Below are 7,376 nucleotides of genomic sequence, written 5' to 3'. Positions count from 1 at the left end.
TGTATTTTATTTTTTTAGCATTACAATGTTGCTTTTTTTAATATAATTTATTCTCAAGTTAGGTAACATACAGCGTATACAGTGTAGTCTTGGCTTCAGGAGTAGATTCCTGTGATACGTCACTTACATACGACACCCAGTGCTCATCCTAACTAGTGCCCTCCTCAATGCCCATCACCCATTCCCACTCCCAACCCCCCCACTCCCGTCAACCCTCAGTTTGTTCTCTGCATTTAAGTGTCTCTTATATGGCTGGCCTCCCTCTCTGTTTGTAACTTATGTTTCCTTCCCTTCCCCTATGGTCTTCTGTCAAATTCCACATTTGAGTGAAAACATATGATATCTGTCTTTCTCTGACTGACTTATTTCACTTAGCATAATACCCTCCAGTTCCATCCACACTATTGCAAATGGCCAGATATCATTCTTTTTCATCACATCCATTGCATATATATATACCACATCTTCTTTATCCATTCATCCGTTGATGGACATTTGGGCTCTTTCCATAACTTGGCTATTGTTGATAGTGCTGCTATAAACAGTGGGGTGCATGTGCCCCTTCAAAATGGCACTCCTATATCCTTTGGATAAATTCCCAGTAGTGCTATTGCTGGGTCATAGGGTAATTCTATTTTTAATTTTCTGAGGAACCTCCACACTGTTTTCCAGAGTGACTGCACCAGTTTGCATTCCCGCCACCAGAGCAAGAGGGTTCCCCTTTCTCCACGTCTTCCCCAACACCTGTTGTTGCCTGAGTCATTTATTTTGGCCACTCTGACCGGTGTGAGGTGGTATTTCAATGTGGTTTTGATTTGTATTTCCCTGATGGTGAGCGATGGTGAGCATCTTTTCATGTGTCTGTTAGCCATCTGTTAGGTCTTCTTTGGAAAAGTCTAAGACGCATTTTCTGATCGAAAGCATTAACTTATGGAAACTGGACTTCTCCCCTTTTGATCTAGATTTGTGTTATATTTGGTATAATATCAGTGCTCTTTAGTAAGGGCAGAAGGCAGACTTTAAAACATAATTACCAAGCTTTTTCTACCAAAGAAGAGACAGAAATCTGCTCATTTAAGTGCATAAGCAAAACATTTATAACATTTGTAGTCACAATCTAGATGTTCCTCCTTGGGGGTGTTCTTGGGAAAGTGTTAGTGAGATGGCAAGTCTACTTGGTTCTCTGTCCTCATGGGCTGTCTCCGGAATTTGAAGCTTACCATACATACTGATTTTAAAGTACTTTGCATTAGTCTAGAACAAGTGCAAATCTATCATCCCAAATGAAAACTTTTTGAAAATGGAATGATATTAGTAATGGACTTGGGAAACAGGCATAAAGTAGACTGTTCTAGGCAAGTGGACTTACGGTGACCCAGCTTTTATCCTTATTTCCCCAAATGTTGGTATTTTTATCCCAATAAAATGCAGGAGAAGGATGGACCTTTGGCATATGGTTGTTGAGACTTCTCACAACCACCAATGGTATGTGTTTCGACTGAATTGAATTACTGACTTTATTCGGTGTTTACAGTGATTTATCAACTGTACAAAACAACTGATGAAAAAGTTCACTAAAATCTAGATCTCTGCCGTTCAGTATGTGGCTATTGAGCACTTGAAATGTAGGAACTAAAATTTTAATGTCATTTGAATTATTTTTAGTTTATAAACTAAAACTGTGACATTTTTTTCTGCTAAATGTGAGTTCCAGGTTCCGAGCTGTCAGCACAGAGCCCAACACAGGGCTCGAACCCACGAACCATGAGATCATGACCTGAGCAGAAGTCGGACGCTTAATCAACTGAGCCACCCAGGTGCCCTGACACTTTTTAAAATAACATGACAGCACGTTAGTGATGCAAAATTGAGTGACAGTGCAGAAGCTGGTATTACGCCAGATCAGTAAAGGGAAAAATAAGACTGGAACGAGACTGTGTCTCCATTTTCAAAATGAATGGCAAATGTAATTTGGCACGACAGAGCAAAATGAAAAGGTTTCCTTCCTTTTAATAAAGAAATATTAAAGATCATAAACAATGTTGAGAGACATTTTCAGCAAACACGTAATGAATTTGATAAGGAGTTTCTACACAAATGTCAAAAAAGAATCCATGAAATCAGAAGTTTTTTCTGTCCAAAAAACATTTCCCTCTTTAACAGAATCTGAGCTTGTAAATTTAGACTTCTGTAAAATGCTTTGGATTCTTGCACACACACACACAAAAAAAAAAAAAAAAAAGAAAAGAAAAGAAAAGAAAAGAAAAGAAAACCATTTTTAGATGGTGAGTTGCTAAACAAAAATGATTATAGTTGGAGAAATTTTGTTACTAAATTAAAAGGAAAAGTCTAAAAATAATATTTTGCAAGTTGAAGATCTTCAATAAAGCCACCAAACAATTGCCCACAAATACAAGAACTTTCTAAGAATATAAAAATCAATTGACTCAAAATTTGAAGATTTCGTGTACTTTTCTTTAGTTTCAGATGAGTTGTGCGATGGGAGAGACACTGCGGTTAATATTTCGGATAATTTTGTGTCGGAGGCCTTGTAGCTCTACAAAGAAGTGTCCATTTGTGACTCGTAAAAAATCAAAGCCATGGTGCAAATGCTTAAAAATCTTTCACATTTCTGGGGCACCTGGGTGGCGCAGTCGGTTAAGCGTCCGGCTTCAGCCAGGTCACGATCTCGCGGTCCGTGAGTTCGAGCCCCGCGTCAGGCTCTGGGCTGATGGCTCAGAGCCTGGAGCCTGTTTCCGATTCTGTGTCTCCCTCTCTCTCTGTCCCTCCCCCGTTCATGCTCTGTCTCTCTCTGTCCCAAAAATAAATAAACGTTGAAAAAAAAAATCTTTCATGTTTCTTAAGTAATTTCAGCTAGATGTGAAAAAAAAAATTAGTTTCTGTCACAATAGACAGGGCTCCAGCTAGCTTACTTCAGAAATACAGATTTATTAGAATTTTAATGCTGCCGTAAACATAAGGGCGCATTTATCTTTTCGAATTAGTGTTTTCATTTTCTTTCGGTAAATACCCAGTGGTGCAATTACTGGGTCATAGAGTATTTCTATTTTTAATTTTTTGAGGAAGCTCCATTCCGTTTTCCGTGGTGGCTGCACTAATCCACCTTCCCACCGACAGTGCACGAGGGTTACTTTTCCTCCATGTCTTTACCACCACTTGTTACTTCATGGTTTTTGATTTTAGCCATCCAACAGGGGTAAGGTGATACCTTGTGGTTTTGATTTGCCTTTCCCTGATGATTAGTGACGTTGAGTATCTTTTCATGCGCCTGTTGCCGTATGTGTGTCTTCTCTGGAAAAATAGTCTGTTTAGATGCTCTGCCCGTTTTTAAGTCATGTCGTTTGTTTTTTCAGTGTTGAGTTGTATAAGTTCTTTATGTATTTTGGATATTAACCTCTCATCATATATCGTTTGCAAATATCTGCTCCCACTCAATAGGTTGCCTTTTGGTCAAACATTGATTTTCTTAGACCTCTGGCGGCTGGAAGTCCGAGGTCAGGCTAGCAGTATGGTAAGTTTCTGGTGACGACTCTTCCTGACTTCCATAGTGACCTTCTCACTATGTCCCCATGCAGCAGAGAGAGCTTGCTCTCTTCTTCTTGTAAGGCCACTAATCCTTTACAGAAGGCCTCACGTTCATGACCTAATCTGATGAGTCTAAGTATTCCCCCAAAGACCCCGTCTCCAAGTACTATCACTGTAGTGGTTAAGGCTTTAATGTCTGAATTTGAGGGGTCACATTCAACCCATAACAAATTTTAATTCTATGTTTACTTTTTTTGAGAAATTGCCATAGCCTTTTCCATAGTGCCTAGACCATTTTACATAAACACTAGCAACGCACAAGGGTTCCAATTCACCACCTCCACAATGACACTTGTTAGTGTGTGTGTGTGTGTGTGTGTGTGTGTTTGCGTGCTCGTGTGTGTGTTTATAATGACCATTTCAATAGGTGAAAAGTGGAATCCCGTGATTCTGATTGGCATTTCTCTAGTGACTAGTGATGTTGAGTACCTGTTTCCATGTGCTCATTGGCCATTTACATATCTTCTTTGGAGACATATCTATTTGAGTCCTTTGCCCGTTTTGTATTCAGGTTGCTTGTTTTTATTTTTTGTTGTGAGTCTTAAGAATTCCTCACACATTTTAGAGATCAATCTGTTTTCAGACAGGTGATCTGCAAATATGTCTTCCCATTCCATACGTCGCCTTTTCACTGTGTTGATGGTGTTGTTTTAAAATTTGATGAAATCCAACTTGTCCATTTTTTCGTTTGTCGTCTATGCTTTTGGTGTCATCTATAGGAAAGCATCTCTAGATCCAATGTCATGAAGTTTTCCCCTTGTGTTTTCATTTAAGAGTTTTATCATGTTAGTGCTTACGTTTCAGTCTTTGATACAATCTGAATTAATTTGTGTCCATGGTATAAGGTAAAGTTCCAACTTCATTTTTTGTGTGCATGGATATCCAGTTATCTCAACACTTTCTGTTGAAAGGCTGTCCTCTTCCTCATGAAAGGTCTTGGCATTCTTCTTGTGAGTCATTTCACCATATATGCAGGGACTATTTCTGGTTCTCTATTCTATTCCATTGGTATGTGTCAGTGTTTATGCTGGTAGCACAAAGATTATTAACGCTTTGTCATAAGTTTTGGAATCAGAAAGTGTGAAACTTTCAACTTGGTTCCTCTCATCAGAATTTGTAACCCAAGAGACTAATATTTCGCCTATTGTTTCATTCCACTGTGCAATACATATTGAAAAATATGTGTTTTACAAAAAAGGTTAAGGATGCAGTTATCAAAATCACTCAATATGTATATGCAAATGCTAAGAATGATGATCAGATTATGAAACTCTCAAGAGAAACAGAAGACAGAGTGTCTTGTGTTCTTCACCAGAGCTCATTCATTGAGTCATGGGAGATTTTTAAAAGAATAAATGTGTTGTCAACTCTCATTCAAGACTGTCCTGAAACAAAAGCAGTATTTGCCAAATATCGGAGAAGAAAATGATGGTGGTGTAACTTAACTTTTTTTCATCAATATCATGCTGAAAAAAAAAGCTCATTTATTACCTTATTAAGGTACCACAAATTATGTTTACGTGGAAGCTTTCCATAATGCATATCAATAAGAATGATTTCACACTTTCCTAACATGAATCAATATGTGTATTTTATTTCTAACCAATAGCAATATATAAATTAGCTACAAAAAATTGAAAGAACACTTTGTGTGATATTGATAAATTTAGAGTTGCTTTTAAACTCTAATTTGAATTTGATATGAATAATAGTAATTAACATGGGCTTTCAAATGAACTTAACTTGGGACAGATGTAGTTTTCAAATTGATAAACTAGTCCAAAGTCAAATTAATTCTTCTAAAAACTTTTTAAAAATTGTCAAAGTAGATGCAAAGGTACAAGAAAAAGGATTTATTGGTAGTCAATTCAGGTAATAAACAACTTTGAGATACGTTCGGAACACGCCGGATATGTGAAACTACTCTTTTAAGAATACATTTTATGAAATCGAGACACAGATCAAGTATGTCTGGTAGAAAATTTAGCTCCCAAATTGACACGTTTCTACAGGAGTAAATTACACTCCGGATTTTAAGGGTTTAATCCAAAAAGTAATGTAAAATATCTCAGTAATTTTATAATACTTGCATGTTGAAATGATAATCTGGATATAACAGATTACCATATTTTTTAATGTTTATTTATTTTTGAGAGGGAGAGAGACAGAGCGTGAGTGGGGGAGGGGCAGAGAGCCAGGGAGAGTCAGAATCCAAAACAGGCTCCAGGCTGTGATCTGTCAGCATAGAGCCCGATGCAGGGCTTGAACTCACAGATTGCAAAATCACGACCTGAGCCGAAGTTGGACACAACCCAGCTGCCCCTGAATATAATGGATCACTATTAAAGTCACACAGATATTACAAAATTAGCTATTCCCACTAAAATAAAATGTTTTTCCTGTAAACCTTGTACCTAACACAGCTGATTACCATTCATACGCTAATTTAAGTCACTCACCCTAACTGTCCTTCCATGCTAGCTAACTGGTGAAATACTATTCCATGGACCAATCATTGGTGCTTTGCTCTGTTTAGGGGCAAACTTTTATACGATTTATAAAGATGAGAGTAGAACAGAAAATTGGGTTTTGTACAAGAACACTAAAATTCAAGGCAACCAAGATTTTAAATAACATTTTTTTAAAGATTATCACCAAGTCAGCCAAAGTACTTAAACAAAATGTGAAGTTACCAAAAATCTGCCTTATTAGTAACACTCATCTCTGACTAAATATAATTTCCGAAAAGCTGACTTGAGGGTTATTTTTCTTCAGCTTCTGGTATTGAAATGATTGGTTTGACTCTAGATACGCAACACAACAATGAAAAACATTATGCCATCCCTCTCTCTCTTATTGATTTTAGGTGCCTAATGTACGTGTCTTCAAAGTAGTCAATCCTAAATTGTGTTCCTTTGAGCAAAAGTTGCTAAACAGAGTCACAAGGATGCCCCCCCCCAAAGAAAGAGTATTGTTCTAGAAGAAGAAATAATATGAGAACATTTAAGTTCAGTGCAATCTCATTTTTATTTTTATTTTTTTAAAAAAAATTTTTTTTTCAACGTTTATTTATTTTTGGGATAGAGAGAGACAGAGCATGAACGGGGGAGGGACAGAGAGAGAGGGAGACACAGAATCGGAAACAGGCTCCAGGCTCCGAGCCATCAGCCCAGAGCCCGACGCGGGGCTCGAACTCACGGACCGCGAGATCGTGACCTGGCTGAAGTCGGACGCTTAACCGACTGCGCCACCCAGGCGCCCCTGCAATCTCATTTTTAAAGCTACTTTTCCACATTTATGCATTTATGCTACTCTATACACATTCACAAAAATGAGAATACATCTACAGTGGTTGTTAGGGGTAGAGTGCTAGCTTCAGTTAAAAAAATATTAAAATTATTTTAATATTCTAATATTCTAATTCTAATTCTAATTCTAATTCTAATATTCAGACTTCTGTTCTTCGTTCTGGCAGTTACTTCAGTAACAGCTATGGGTTGTAAATAGTCTACGAATGGTGTAAAGCAGTTCAGATATAGAAACAACAGTCTTAAAAGTATTGCTAGGTTTTGGGGTGCCTGGGTGGCTCAGTCAGTTAAGCATCTGACTTCAGCTCAGGTCATGGTCTCACGGTTCATGAGTTCGAGCCCCGTGTCGGGCTCTGTGCTGACAGCTCAGAGCCTGAAGCCTGCTCTGTATTCTGTGTGTGTTTCTCTCTCTGTGACCCTCTCTTGCTTGTGTGTGCACTCTCTCTCTGAAAAATAAATAAA

Source organism: Puma concolor, chromosome D2 (assembly GCF_028749965.1).
Source record: "Puma concolor isolate L17-30 chromosome D2, mPumCon1.1.hap2, whole genome shotgun sequence".
Taxonomy (NCBI): domain Eukaryota; kingdom Metazoa; phylum Chordata; class Mammalia; order Carnivora; family Felidae; genus Puma; species Puma concolor.
Note: the sequence above shows the minus strand (reverse complement) of the source record.